The sequence below is a fragment of the Populus nigra genome, chromosome 18, assembly GCF_951802175.1.
Source record: "Populus nigra chromosome 18, ddPopNigr1.1, whole genome shotgun sequence".
Lineage (NCBI taxonomy): Eukaryota > Viridiplantae > Streptophyta > Magnoliopsida > Malpighiales > Salicaceae > Populus > Populus nigra.
Window position 1 is genome coordinate 6,797,831 of NC_084869.1, and position 17,236 is coordinate 6,815,066.

Here is a 17,236-nt window from a genome sequence, read left to right on the forward strand (position 1 = left end):
TTATGAAGGCTTGCCACCATTGAAGGATAGTGATGGGGATGAGTTAATGATGCAAACCTCGTGATCACGCAACCTACAATCAAGATTGAGATCTGATCCCGGAATGTCAAAATAGGTCTGATAGGAGTGTGACACAATGGAAACCTGCCCCAAGGCACCAACACTATTGGAATGAGTAGAATGACACCACAAAGCCAGTTAATTTTTGATAAGTCAGATTCAATTCGTTCAAGAACTAAAAAATGTAAGAATCACTCTCACATGTTAAAACAGAAAAATTCAAAAGTAATATTCATCAAAGGCCCCCGAAAGTTTGGTTACATGAGTTTAAATAATTCTTAAAAAATTAACCCTAATCACTCTTGTGGATTGACCATATAAAACTGAACCAAAAACCCTAAACTGAAAAGCTCATAACTTGATCCAAACAAGCATTGGATCCTACCTCAAAACAAAGTTTTAAATACGCCCAAACATGAAAGAAAATAATAAAAATTACTAATCTGTCATTAAATTGCACCAACCCTTTTTTTCTTGTGTAGCTAGGATGAATAAGGAATCCTTATAAGAAAAAGATTCTGAAACATTAATGAATCATTACCACATTTGGAGATTATATTGCAGATCATTAAAGATTCTTGTGAAATTAGAAAATTTTCAAAACAAGCTGTCACATCCTTACATTGGGAAAAACAACTCAAAATAACAATAGAACCTTCAAATTATATTGAAGGTCTCTCAAACTAATTAAAGGTGTTTGAAACTACCTATTTTTATAATTTTTCAAGAAAACCTAACTAAGTAAAACTAAAATATCCTAAATCAAGATTTGTTTTTCAAGATTTAAAGCAAATGGTCAAACTTTATGTTTCTTTGAGTCCAGATTTGCGGTAAACCCTAAAAATTTCTTTTCTTGTAATTTTCTTTCTTGTTTTTCTATAAGACTTTATTTAATTAAAATTGTAAATAATTTTTATTAACTTGATGTTGTAACTAGTTTTTAGAAAAGATAAAGAACTCGACAACAATGGAGTATGCAAAAACATGGAAATAAAAGATATGTAACTTGATTTAGAGTCTTACTTTGATACCAACTGATGCGAACCTCGTAGATATAAAGATCTAGAAACCCATAGTCATCAACTCTTCCTAAGAAAGCTAAGATCAGATTTGAAATTGAACTCGATATAACAATAATCTATACTGAGATACCAAGACTAAGTAACTAAATCCCCACCCAATTCCTATAAAGAGACATGAACAGGAAGTACAAAAGACATAATGAAACTTGGTTAATTCTTTAATAAGTCAGAGTAGATCAATGAAGAACCACAAAGTATGAACAAAATCTCACATGCAAAATAATAATTGTTGAAATCAAAGTTTGTTCCCTAAAAAAATCTAAATACAAGCTAAATAACCTTATTTATAATAGGTAAAAAATCTTAAATAATGCTAAAAAAATTACAAAAGAGTTTTAAAAAAAATAAAAAAGAGCCCTAAATAAACTAGAAAACGAATATAATTCTCACACAATATCTTTTGGACCTTCTTGCAAGGCCTTCTCTATGTTTGATTGCTTTAAAATATTAACCCAATACAAAACAAGATTGTTGAAAATATCTGGTACATTTTCAGCCCAATCCAATAATCAAATATAAAATTATACTGTTAGAGTAAAACCATGCAGTAAGAAAATAAGCCCAAAATCGCCTCTAACACCGAAATTAATTAACCCACCATTGCGAAATAATTAGGCTCATTTGCGAAATAATCGCCCAAATTCGATCATGCCCCTTTTGCACAAAAAATAATTTTACTAAGGTTTGATCATCACTTGTTGAAATTGTAGCCTTTTTGAAACTTACCTTGGCCTAATTACTTTGAATAAGCTCATTGAATGCGTCTTTAAGCTTCTTTACCCTTGATCTTGTAATGGATCTTATGATGTAGTCTTGATCATATCACATATATCAAAAGACTGACACACCCTGAGTTATCAAGTTTGTTAATATAAAACATAATAGTAATTATACAAAAAAAGGCAAAAAATATGGTTATAATGATTGGCTAGCAATTATGAATCCATGCAATTGATAAAGGTCATCCCTCTAGCTATAAAGAGTCTGAAAAAACTCACAATCAGAGAGTTAATTGAATTAGCCTCCATTAGATATGATACAAGATGGCTCATCATCTCTTGATTCCATATATTAACAAAGAATTGCACTTGGACAGAATCATAGTATACCCATATAGTCCATAACGCTTCTACCTTTCCGCATGTTTTGTCTCTACCATCTTATGATGAATACGTTGATGTTTTTATATCTCCCACACAACCCCTTGGTTATCCATTTTAAAAGCTTAATGGTATGATTAGATAGTCATAACTAGTTTGTTTAAACTCCAATCAACCAATAGTTGCTCCTTCAAAAAGTACATCAATTTATTAGAATTTTAAACCTATATAATGTTAATTCAAGGGCTATGTTGTACTAGACATAAAATGAGATCTTAAAAATAAAAGAAAAATATAGAAAATAGAGTTGTCACCTAGTTCTTTAAAGAGACTTAGAATTCTAAAATGCACATTGATTCTATAGATCCAAATAACATGTTGTTTATGCTTAAAAGAAGATAAAAATATTGTTGCCGCTTCTTTTCAAAGAAAAATGTTACCTTAACTATGTGCTTTTTTTCTAATTCATTTTACACAGGCCATTTATTGTCCAATTTATTTTATGAGCTTATTCACAAGTCGTTTTATTATTAATGAATGTTTGTCAAGATAGCATCGAGTCTTAAGTCAGTAGTCTTATAACTCGACAATTATTTTTTATTTGTATTTTCTTGACTTTTTTATTATTATATTTTTAAAAATAAAAATAAAAATTTGAATAGAATATAACACTCATCCCACATTGGTCCCCACTCAGAAAAGACTCATGGACTTGTTATTGACCTCATTTTTAGTTTAAAAATGCTACACTATGTTTATAACGAATCTTAAAATTAGAAGACATATCGACCTAACCACTAAAATCCAAATTTAACCAAAATCCAATGCAATCATTGAATTACTAATCTCCTTTTAAGGTTTAAAAAATGTTAGGCCTCCTTTGATTTCCTAAACTATGAGACACGTTGACCTAACTGTTAAAAACCAAGTTTAATTAAAAAATAATGTTACCTTAATGAAAACTCAGCACATTGGCCCCTAAAACTAGGAGACATGTTGACCCAACTAAAACATGACGGTAACTCGATGAAAACTCATCTTTTCAAAAGAAAAGCATAAAAGAAAATCGATTTTTTCAAAATAGTATAAGTTGCTCTTCACATTGTAAAATTTAGTGGGTTGTGTATGTAGGTTGGTCTTATATTTATTAGGGGTGAGAGAAAAAAAATCAAAAAACTGAGGAAACTGAAAAAAAAATAACCGAAAAAACCAAACCGTGAAAAAAAAACCGATTAGAATTTTTAAAAAACCAACCAGTTCGGTTTCGGTTTATAAGTCTGAAATCAAAAAAATCAAAGCGAACCTAAACCCAAAAAAACAAGCCAAATCGGAAAAAAATCGAGCCAAATCGAAATGAATTGAAACCGGTCAGTTTGAACCGGTTTTTATTTTAAAATAACTAAATCGAACCGAAACCGGTCGGTTTGAACCAATTTCGATTATTTAAAAAAAACCGATGTGATTACTTTTTTTATAAAACTCTAATAGAAAATGATCACCCCTAATATCTATCTACGTGGATTTGCATTGTTATGCTCACATTTTTAGGAACAAAATTAAATAGAAAGTCATAGTGTGTGTTTGTATGTGTGGTGTTCCAAAAAACATCAACATTACTTTTTAGTCATAATTAGATAGATAGCTCACACATTGTTGTGGGCCGATTCACAAACAATGTAAATCGTTACAGTAATGGTAGTTAAAAGTTAAATTTATGAAAACCATGTCAGACTCAAGCCAACTTGGGTTTAACAACCATGTAAGGCTCACATAAAACTTATTGAACAATATATATATATATATATATATATATATATATATATATAACTAAAGGGTGTGGGGACATCACTCTTCCTCCACACCCAAAAGCACTGTGGATTACAACAGTAATCCACACTGCTTTCCTTTTTTTTTTTTGGCTAACTTTTCCCTTTTTTTTGTTTTTGTTTTTTTTCAAAATTATTTTTTCCTTCAAAATTATTTTTTTTCAACTTTTCTATTTTTTCCTGTTTTTTTCTCTTTTTTTCCCAAAATTATTTTTGTTGATTTTACTTTTAAATATTGACCTGGTTAAAATTTTTGCTTTGTAATTTTTTTTCTTTAAAATATTGTGGATTGCTGCGATGTTTTTCCACATAGTTTTTCTATTTTATTTTCCAAAATTATATTTGTTAATTTTTTTAAAAAAATTGAACTGATTGAGAATTTAGTTTTGTAATTTTGTTCTTTAAAACATTGTTGATTGCTACAGTGTTTCTACACATGGTTTTTTAATGATTTTCTTGGAAATTATCTTTTTTTATTTTATTTTTTAATATTGAGCTGGTTAAAAATTACAGTTACAATATGTGAGGAAAGCACTGTAACTTTCCTCGAAAATTACTGTTGATTGCTACAGTGTTTTTTCCCACATGGTTTTTTTTCTGTTTTTCTTATATTTTTTCCTAAAATTATCTTTGTCAATTTTAGTTTTTAAATATTAAACTGGTTAAGAATTGCAATTACAAGTAAATACAAGTGTTTCCTCACAAAACACTATGGATTGATACAATTTTTCTTCACATGATTTTTTTCCAGTTTCTTTTATGTTTTCTTTTTTTGTGATATCTTTTTCCAAAATTATCTTCGTTGATTTTTTTTAATATTGAGTTGGTTAGAATTTAACTTTGTAATAAAGCTTAATCATGTGGGGAAAAGCATTATAGCTTTGCTCATAAAACATTGTTGATTGCTATAGTGTCTCTCCGCATGGTTATTTTTGTTATAATTTTTTTCAAATTATCTTTTTTAATATTGAGTTGTTTGTGAATTACAATTACAAGTCATTATAAATAAGATTAAATCATGTGGCGAAACACTGTAGCTTTCATCACAAAATACTTTGAATTGCTACAGTGTTTCCAACATGATTTTTTTTCTTTTTTTAGTGTTTGTTTTGTTATTTTTTTTCTAAAATTATCTCTGTCGATTTTATTTTTTTCAATATTGAGCTGATTAAGAATTTGGCTTTGTAATTTTTTTCTTTGAAATACTGTGAATTGTTGCAGTGTTTTTCCATGTAATTTTTTTATGATTTTTTTCAAAATTATCTTTATCGATTGTTTTTTAAATATTGAGTTGGTTAAGAATTATAATTACAATAAAGCTAATTCATATGAGGAAAGCGTTGTAATTTTTCTCACAAAACACGGTGGATTGCTACAATATTTTTCTAAATGGTTTTTTATTTTATTTTATTACGAAAAGCGCTATAGTTTTCCTCACAAAACATTGTTAATTGCTACAACGTTTTTTTCTCATGGGTTTTTTTCCTTCCAAAATTATCTTTGTTGGTTTTTTTTTAATATTAAGTTAGTAGAGAATTTAGCTATGTAATTTTTTTTCTTTTTATTAACTGGAAAGCTAAATCATGTGGCGAAAGCATTGTATCTTTTCTCACAAAACACTGTAAATTGCTATAAATCATTTTGTTCAGTCTCTAAGTTTTTTATCACCAACACAATTTTTTTTCGTCATGACAGATTTGCTTCATCATACATTTAATTTCTATTACTTTATCTAGCATGCATTATAAATCTCGGCTAACTCAGAATCATTATCATACAATTCCTTCACATATTCAAAGCCTAACAATCTAGTATTCATGGTGTGTAAAAGAACATACCTGCGCAAAAGTGCATCAGCTACGATATTCTTTTTACCTTGCTTATACTAGATTACGTAAGGAAAAGTTTCAATGAATTCAATCAATTTTTCATGCCTCCTATTCAATCTGATGCTCTATCCCCCTCAATGGTGGTAATTCGCTAGGAGTATCATCAGGGAACACATCATCAAACTCCTGCAACAAAGAAATAGCAACACTAGGCACAATATGATCAAGATTATTAGTATTAAAGTAAGCCTCTTTGTACACAAGTAAAATCATTGGCTTGTTAGTGAAAAATGCAGATCTGACCTCACCCTCTCTCGCATAAAAATTAGGTTGTTTCTTTAGTTTTTCCACACAATTCTCATCACCCTTACTGACTTTCTTCACTCCTCTTGTCTTACCTCCACTCTTGGCCCAATTTGGGTGTTTTTGAGTTTTGGTTGAATGGTTTGATTTGTTTGGAGTGTTCGCTGAATATTTCTTTGTGTTTGGATGGGTGGCCAAATAGGTTGTAGTGGTTTGGGTTCTAGCTGAATCTGATGGTCTTCTCTCCCCTTGTTCCTTACCTTGATTTTCTCTCCCCATCGCCTAATGCTCACTTTTTAGCTTTATTTGATCATCATACACCTGTTTGGGTGTAAGCGGTACAAGAATGATGGTTTTACCATCTTTTACAATGGTATATCTATTTTTCACCCTATCATGAATTGCCTTTCTATCATATTGTCATGGTCTCCCCAACAAGATGTGACTTGCTTGCATTGGTACCACGTCGCACAGAACTTCATCAACATATTTCCCAATAAAAAATGGAAACACAACCTGTTTAGTACTTTCACTTCACCACTATCATTCAATCATTGCAATCTCTATGGTTTAGCATGCTTAATAGTACACAGCTTCCACTATCTATAATTAAACTACATACCTTACTTTGTACATAACAACGCGTATGGAAGATGTTCTCCTTTTGTTAATTAGTTTCATTTTCCTTGACCTGAACCTAAAGTGTTCGCCTTATAACCAAGGACTCTGCAACCGACAATGCTAACTCATCCCCATCACTATCCTCCAATGGTGGCATGCCTTCACAATAAGATCTATCACTTTCTAATGTGAACCTCATGATCACGCAGCCCACAATCAAGATTGAGATTTGATCCCGAAAAGCTGAAATAGGTCTGATAGGAGTGTGACACAATGGAAACCTGCCCCAAGGCACCAACACTATTGGAATTAGTAGAATGACGCCACGAAGCTCTTTAATCTTTGATAAGTCAGATTCAGTTCGTTCAAGAATTGAAGAATGCAAGAATCACTCTCACACGTTAAAACTAAAAAATTCACAAGTAATTATCATCAAAGCTGCCGAAATTTTGGCTTACATGAGTTTAAATAGTTCTTGAAAAATTAACCCTAATGGACCCCTTATGTGGACTTATATGAGGTCCACTCAAAACAAAACCCTAAACTGAAAAAAGCCCATAACTTAATCCAAACAAGCATTGGATCCTAACTAAAAACAAAGTATTAATTAAACCCAAACAAGCCTTGGACTGTAGCGAACAAAATAAAATAAGACCCCTAATATTAAATTCATGTTCTGCCATGAGAAGAAGAGAAGGAAGTAAAATATTACAGAACTAATTCAAGGCTTATTTATAGCCTTCCGTACGACCCCTTAATCCTAGAAACAAAAAGAAAAGGTAACCTTACCCATGTTGTTTCCAAGTTGTAGTAGGATTCTTTTGTTTCCTTTGTTGTCCTCACCTCATGGCCCAAATAAGGTTGTCTTAGACCTCTCTTGCACATGGATAAGATGTACTAGGGTTTTCTCTTGATACTCTAATGGACCTTTCAATTTTGACTTGGTTGAAACTTTCAAAAACAATGCATTCAATGCCTCTTTTGATGCCTTTGTCTTGGACCGAGTCATTGGACCATTTGGAACATGTAATGGGTCCTTGCTGGTGTTTCGGGGCTGGTCCACATCACTTTCAGATTCCATATCACCATTATCTCTAATAATTATGATTCTCTTGTTTGGACAGTCTGAAACATATTGTCCATACAGGTCTATTGGGCATCTCTCTTTCTCTTACCTAGGCAAGTAATTAAAAATGTGGAGCAAATTATGAAATCCTTTTTTTGGTCAGGTTCAGATATGAGAACTACTGGGGCTAAAGTGGCTTGAGATTATGTATGTCTTCCAAAAAAGGAGGGGGGGCTAGGAATAAAAAGGATAACTGAATGGAACAAGATTGCTTTGTTGAAACACATTTGGAACCTGTGCAATGACTCAGATGGCTCAATATGGTCTACTTGGATCAGATCCAATCTGTTGCGAGGTAGGAATTTCTAGACAATCAAGACGCCACAGAATTGCTCTTGGGCTTGGGGAAAGATTATAAAGCTCAGATCCTTAGCATGGCCGAAGATGAAGTACATCATAGGAGATGGAATGACAACCTCTCTATGGTTTGACAATTGGCATCCTCACAGCCCACTCGCGGATTCTTACGGGGAAAGATTCATCTATGATTCAGGTATGGCCAAGAACGCGAAGGTGAATGTGCTAATTCATAACTCAGAATGGAAAACTCCTACCACCCAAGCTATTGGCTGGCACCCCATTATAGAAGCTATTCCTTCCAATTCTAATCCTAAGATGGGGCAAAAGGATGAGATAGTTTGGTTGGATTCGCCAAATCACAGATTCTCGATCAAAGTAGCTTGGGAACAACTAAGACGTCATCGTCAGATGGTTGAATGGCACGACATTGTGTGGTTCAAGAATGCTGTTCCAAGACATTCATTTCTTCTATGGATGGCTATCCAACAGAAACTCACAACTCAAGATAAACTTCATCGGTTTGGTATACATGGTCCCAATAGATGCTCACTCTGTCTCCCCAACAATGAGGATCACAACCACTTGTTCTTTGAATGATCCTATACTAAAGCGATCTGGTGGGATGTTTGTGACAGATGCGACATTCCAAGAATGACAAAAGGCTGGGATGAATAGATTCGATGGGCCACTGTCTCTTGGCATGGCAAGAGTTTCGTCAATTTTTCTCGTAAACTGAGTTTTGCAGCTACAGTGTATCATGTATGGCAAGAACGGAATGCAAGGATCTTTGCTGGAATGTCTAGAACTTCGAATTTGGTCTTTAATCAAATCGAATGTATCATTCGTGATAAGCTTGATTTGATGAGGAATGTCGTACCAACAAATGAAAAGAAAAGGATCCAACGAGCTTGGAGGGTGAATACCATTGATTCTTAATTTGTTAGTTAGCTGGTTGTATTGGTTTCCCTAACGAATCTAGTGAAGTTTCAATTTTATGGTCGGTGGCTAGCCTGTAGCCATCTGTTGTTTTATGTTTCTGTTATCATTGTAAATCTAGAGTATGCCCCTTATAATGTTTGTATCTTCTTCTTTTAATACATACGTCAACTTACCAAAAGAAAAACATATTGTCCATATCCCTGACACCTGAAACATTTAACATTACGGGTACGTTTAGGTTGAGTTTCAGATTTACCTTTGGCATCAGTAGGGACATCAATTTTTAGCCTTTGGTGGTTCAGTTCTAGAAGGAACAAAGGATCTCGGCCGAACAGTACCCTATCTCTTTAGATTCGGCTTCCAAGATGATGAAGAACCCGAATTAAACGCTGGCCGAGCATGTCCCTTCCGAAGTTGTCTCTCCACCTTCGTAGCCATGTGAACCATGTCCTCTAGCTCCACATAATGTTGTAGCTCAACCACATTGGCAGTGTCCTGATTCAACCCATTAAGAAATCTAGCCATGGTGGCTTCTCTATCCTCAACATTAGTCATTCTTTTTGGGCTGGTCCACATCACCTCTAGCAGTAGAACTCCAACCATACTATATGAAGACAATATTGCATTGATAACTCAATTAAAGGAAGGATATATCAAAGGAGATAGGACAAATCACATCTCACCAAAATTCTTCTTCATACATGACCTTGAAAAGTGTGGTGGCATTGATGTTTAACAAATTTGCTCAAAAGATAATCTAGCAGATTTATTCACTAAAATATTACCAACTACAACATTTGAAGGATTGCAGTGCAATATTGGAATGAGACGGCTTAAAGACATGAGATGATATATTCATGCGGGGGAGTTAATGCGCACTGCACTCTTTTTTCCTTGGCCTAGTTTTTATCCCATTGAGTTTTCCTGGCAAGGTTTTTAATGAGGCAGTTTTCAATGTGTATGGTTATATAATAGACATCCAAGGGGGAGTGTAATAAAATCATGCATTGTATGTGGAGTTAACACCCCTTCTTTATTATATTCATTCATCATCATCAAGTTCATTTGAATCTCTCCAAGTTCATTTGAATCTATATCTTCTTATGACCTTTGAGCTTACAAATATTTATGTACATGTGCTTATAAATAGGAGCATGGTTGAGAGAATAGTATACATATATATAACTATAAATTCATATGAAATAAAAGTGCTCTCTCTTCATCCCTCTAATCTCCATTGTTCTTATATATTCTATTTACTCTTTATTAATTATGTTGTTTTATTATTGTATGCTCTTGAAACATAGTTTTATAACATGTTATCGGCACAGATAAAACATGAATTGCTCCTCGCTTTCATCTTGATCCAGGAAATCATATTTGGTAAGAAATAGAAGAGCAAATTTCTCTTCGCTTTCATCTTGAAGCAGATAATCATATTTGGTTTGTTGATAAGAAGTGGAATTAAATTTGGATTCACATCATGCTGTAAATAACCCTAATATCAAAGGTAGAGATATATGCTTAGCAGATAGTGCAACAACACATATCATTCTCAAGCATAAACAATATTTTTCAACAATGAGAATGATGAAAGCAAAAGTGAAGACAATATTAGGTTCAATAGACTTGAATGAAGGCTCTAGAAGAGCGAATATAATATTTCCTAATGGAACAAAATTATTATTGATAATGTTTTGTTCTCTACTAAATCAAGGAGAAATCTACTAGGTTTCAAATATATATAACTTAACGGGTACCATATTGAGACTGACAATAACAATGGTATAGAATATCTTTACATCATATCAAATGTCTCTACTGGAAAACAAATATTGGAAAAATTACCCGTTTTATCTTCAGGTTTGTACTACACCAGTATTAGTACAATCAAAGTCAATGCAATAATGAACCAGAAGTTCAATGAACCAAATAATAAAATTATTTGGTATGACTAGTTGTGTCATCCTAGATCAGTAATAATGCGAAGAATTATTGAGAATTCACATGGTCATCCATTAAAGAACCATAAGATTCTTCAATTTAAGGAATTCTCGTGTGTTGCTTGTTCTCAAGGCAAATTGGTCATTACACAATCACCAGCTAAATTGGGACTAAATCCCCAAGATTTCTGGAACATATTCAAGGTGATATTTATGGGCCCATTCACCCACCATGTTGACCATTTAGATATTTTATGATTTTGGTAGATGCATCTACAAGATGGTCGTATTTGTGTTTATTATCAACTCACAACCTAGCATTTGCAAGATTACTTGCTCAAATTATTAGATTACGAGTAAAATTTTCAAATTATATAATCAAGACTATTATTCATCTTGACAATGATGGTGAATTCACATCCTAAGCATTTAATGATTATTGCATGTCACTTAGAATAAACATTGAACATTCTATTGCCCATGTTCGTACTTAGAATGGTCTTGTTGAATCACTTATTAAACACCTCTAGTTAATTGCAAGACCATTACTCACGAGAACAGAACTTCTTGTTTCTACTTGGGGGCATGTTGTTTTACATGCAGCAACCCTTATACGCATTAGGCCAATAACATATCACAAATTCTCCCCATTAAAATTGGTTTTCGATCATCAGCCAAACATTTTCCATTTAAGAATATTTGGTTGTGCAGTATATGTTCCAATTTATCCACCACAATGTACAAAGATGGGTCCTAAAAAGAGGTTAAGAATATATATTGGGTTTGAGTCTCCATCAATAATTAAATATCTTAGGCCCTTAACTAGTGATTCATTTACAACATAATTTTCAGATTGTCATTTTGATGAGACTATGTTTCCAACATTAGAGGGAAAAATTAACCAATTGGATAAAGATATTACATTGAATGCATTGTCATTATTGAATTTTGATCCTCGTACAAAACAATGTGAACAAGAAGTTCAAAAGATACTTCGTTTGCAAAAAATTGCAAATCAGCTACCGAATGCATTCACTAACTCAAAACACTAACCAAATCTCATATACCACTTGTAAATGCTTCAGCCCGGATTGAAGTCCTAGTAGGACAATCCACTAAAATTATAGCAAATGAGTCTATGGAATGCTAAAAATGTGGTAGACCAACAAGTTCAAAAGATAAAAATCCTCGGAAAATAAAAGGAGCAAATAATAAAATTGGCACTATTGAGAAAGAAAATTTTCATAAGGAGATAGATATAATTGATCATAAAACCTCAAAAGAGGTTCAGGTACCTAAATATAGTAAAAATGAGGAGATCTCGATAAGTTATGTCTCTACAAATAAAAGATGGAATCGAAATAAAATAATTTTTGAGAATATCTTTTCATATAATATATTGCTTGATCATTAATGAAAATGAGGATCTTGAGCCTAAATATATCGAAAATATTGACACATAAATGATTTGTCAAAATGGAAAGAAGCTATCTATACATAATTAAATTCACTTGCAAAAAAACATGAAGTTTTTGGACTTGTAGTCCAGACACCTGAAGGCGTAAAGCCAACTGGATACAAATGGATATTTGTGCAAAAAAATGAGAAAAACAAAATCGTAAGATATAAAGCATGACTTGTGGCAAAATTGGTAGAAAACCGGGTATTTAATATCGGATTTGTATTTTACAATGTAAATATACAACTCGATATTATGCTAAACTGATAGAAAAATATTTAAGAAAATCACAATTTTTTTGAAATGATTTTTCAAGATTTTTTGGATTTGTTTTTTAAAATAATATTATAATATAATATATATTATATATTATTAAATATGTGGGCTGGGCCGAGACCAAGAACTTTGGGTTGGGCTGATCTTGGCCTAACAGATCCTTTCCTTTTCTTTTTAGGGCCGGACCATTCTCGCGTGGTTGCTGGCTCTAGCAACCATGCTAATTAATCATACTGCATGCAGAACGAGAGAGTTTTTTCTGCCTGCAGCAACGCAGGTGCAACGCTACCTCACGCTGGAGTGCCTAAATGGAGGCTTGGTTGGTTGAGACGGGGAGGGGCTGACGTGAGGATGGTGGCTGAGGCTGTGGCAAAGATGTTGGCCGGTGGCAAAGCAGGATGAAAGAAGGAGAAGATAATCTGCAGCGGGAGAGGAACCGGCGGTTGCGATGGCTGTTCTGCCACTGGTGAGGATTTGGATTCGTAGGGAGGCTGCGATGTCATCTGTTGGTGGAGGAGAAAGGCGTCTGTAGGGGTCTTCAGGGGCTGAAGAGATGGTGGAGAGAGAAGGAAGGGAGAAATGTTGGCTGGAAAAGACACAGAGGAGTAAGCTGATTTTTGGCGATTTTTGGACCCCCTTTTCTCCTTGCTCATGCCATGAAATGCAACCCTATTTATAGGACGTGGAAGAGGGATATTTTGTTTTTAATGGTGCTAAATTGTGGCTTTTGGTTTGGCCGGGAAGCATCCCAACTGTTGGTTTAAAGTATGCATCGTGAGTTGTCAAATTTACAGGAAAAGGGCTGCCTGACTTGACCTTTTTAGGCCAACGTCGGTGCCGATGTCATGTTAATAGGCCTGGATAGACCATACTCGGGGATACAGGGATGTCAGGTGACCATTTTGATGCATGTGTTGTCAATTTTGGTGGGCATAAGAGGCATTAAATGCACCTTAAAAGTAGCTCCCTCAACTGTCATTTTTAGGCAAAATCAGGGAAGACAATGAGCAATGACGAGACGACGCGTCGTCTGGTCCTCTCTATTTTTTAAATTAAAAACGACGCCGTTTTGGTCTAAATTAGGGATTTTTTGTCGATATTCAATTTAGTCCTCCCACTTTCAATTTAATGCAATGGTATCTCTAATTGACCGTAAACTTTCGATTTAATGCGATTAAGCCCTTGATGAACTTCAATGGGAACCCCGAAGTTATGCGCCTAGTGCGATTTGGTTCTTGGTCTCGGATTTATGCAATTTATCCCCTAATTAACCATTAAACTTTTAATTTCTTCAATTTCACCCACGTATTTCGTCAATTAAGCCCCTATAGTTTGGCGCCTTTTGCAGATTGGTCTTTGGCTGTAAATTTTGTTAATTTAACCCCTAATTGACCCCAAAACTTCAATATTCTTGCGATTTTGCCACTGATTTCAATCAATTAACTTGGTAAAAATTAAATTTGATCTCTTAAAATTCTAATTTTCTCAATTAAGCCCAAATTAGGCCCTCAAACTTAATGTTTTACCCATTAAACCCCAAATAAAATTAATTTTACCCATTTAAAGTATAATTAAGTTCTTGTACTTAATTGAATCCTTCAATTGGACTCAAATTAATTCTTAAACAAAATTAAAATTTAATTTGGCCCATGATTAAATTAAATTGGCCTATTAAAAATTTAATTATATCCTTGAACTTGATTTTTATGCAAATTCATCCAATAATCATTCAATTTGGCCTTGAATTCTTTTTTTTGGTAAGTTGACGTATGTATTAAAAGAAGAAGATACAAACATTATAAGGGGCATACCCCAGATTTACAATGATAACAGAGACATAAAACAACATATGGCTACAGGCTAGCCACCGACCATAAAACTGAAACCTCACTAGATTCGTTAGGGAAACCAATACAACCAGCTTACTAACAAATTAAGAATCTATGGTATTCACCCTCCAAGCTCGTTGGATCCTTTTGTTTTCATTTGTTGGTGCGACATTCCTCATCAAATCAAGCTTATCACGAATGATACATTCGATTTGATTAAAGACCAAATTTGAAGTTCTAGACATTCCAGCAAAGATCCTTGCATTCCGTTCTTGCCATACATGATACACTGTAGCTGCAAAACTCAGTTTACGAGAAAAATTAACGAAACTCTTGCCATGCCAAGAGCTAGTGGCCCATCGAACCCATTCATCCCAGCCTTTTGTCATTCTTGGAATGTCGCATCTGTCACAAACATCCCACCAGATCGCTTTAGTATAGGAGCATTCAAAGAACAAGTGGTTGTGATCCTCATTGTTGCGGAGACAGAGTGAGCATCTATTGGGACCATGTATACCAAACCGATGAAGTTTATCTTGAGTTGTGAGTTTCTGTTGGACAACCATCCATAGAAGAAATGAATGTCTTGGAACAACATTCTTGAACCACACAATGTCATGCCATTCAGCCATCTGACGATGAGTTTCTGTTGGCCTTGAATTCTCATGCAGTGCTTTCAAGGAAAGGCTCATTCATTTGATCAAAGCTGGGTGGATAACATTTGAGAAATCTTTGTATTTCTCACCACCTTGACAATCTTCCTCTGGGTCAGTTCCCTATTACAATAAAACAAATTTGAGAAATCTTTGCATTTCTCACCACTTCAAAAAATCTCCGTATTTTTCACCTCTTTGAAAAATCTTTGTGTTTTTCATCTAGGCAGGTCGCCTATTACAACAAGACCACTTTGAAAAATCTTCATATTTTTCATCAAATTGAAAAATTTATGTTTTTCACTTGTGCAGGTTGCTTATTACAACAAGACCACTTTGAAAAATCTTCACAACCTTCAAAACCTTTCATTTGGGTAGGTCGCCCATTACAATAAGACCACTTCGAAAAAATCTATGCATTTTTTACCATTTTAAAAAATCTCTGCATTTTTCACCTAGGTAGGTCACCCATTACAATAATGAATGAGCCTTTTCTTGAAAGCACTGCATGAATGAATGTTATGTCCCACAGCGCCAGCATGATACTCGCAAGTAAGATCTGGCTTGTACCAATTAGGGTAAAGTGGTTGCAGAGGTGTCAAGGGTTCTGGAGCTATATGCCCAATGCTCAGTAGCTTTGGTACATCTCATTTAAGGGTAGCAGTAATGCAAGTAGTTGTTCTTGGACTCTTTGCTATCTTATCTTGATTAATGCCATCAGATGACTTGGTCTTGTGGGATTCATTGGCAAATGGATCTATGACTGCAGGGGCTGGTACCGGTGGCATTGAGTGCACAAATACTGGATTGTGTGGAAGTTCTTGACCATGTTCACTCATTGTTTCTTCGGGCTAAGCCATTGTTGGAGTATGGACAAAAATGGCAGGCTAGTTGGAAGGACCTTCACTAGAGACATTTTTAAGTGTTTGCTCGAGTAAGCTTGTGAGGCGAGCCACGCTTGCCTTTAGAGATTCTAACTCTTCTTGGAAATGGGTGTCACGGTGAGCATACTCTTCATCTTCCATGTTTCTTGCTCGGAGTCGAGTGTTGTAGACTCTTTAGGGACCTATATTTCAATTTGTTGCATGTATGTATGTTATTTATAATAGATTGATGTATGTGTATAGATACAAATGTATGCACATGCACATTGGGTATGAATGGCAAAAACCCATGCACAATGAATATTAAGGGAGTTCATGCTCTAAAGGAAGGTTCTAGGTCATTACATGATGGGTAGGCTTTCTACCTGGTCTCGAAAAGGTATATGAACTGCTTAGTGACCACCTTGTGTGAAGGCATTATAAGGGTTTACAAGAAATGGTTGGGGCACAGTGTGACTACCAGTATCAAGTAAACACTCAGCTCATAGTTGGATGTTTCACGAATCTGAACCCCGACTAAAAGTCACGAGGCATACCGCTACTCCCAACGTAACCTAGAATTGGGTTTTAAAATACATGCTAAAGCAGTAAAAATACCAGCTAAAATTAATGACCAACAAAAGGCAAATAATCAAACAAGCAAGGTTTAGTCCGATCAGACAAGGTGATCCCCAATAGAGTCGTCATCCTGTCGCGGTGTGCAAGTGTCGTGACGTCGTCTAGCGACGGCGGAGACTCTTGTTGTGCCTCCTGTGTGAGGTGTGGTGTATTGGGAAGAGTTTTTGGATTTAATTATAAAATTATTATTAATGTTCAGGAGACGTCACCTAGTATTATGGTCGTTAGGAACCTATGGTTTACGAGAGTCTAGGTAAGGAACTGGTTGTGCAAAGGGAAAACGCATCACCCCCAGTGCACCCTACCTAAGATAAGCTGCATTGTTGTTTGATTGTTTTTCTAGGTCGGGTTTCTATTCGTTGATCTTTTTTGAGGTTCAAGGTAGATT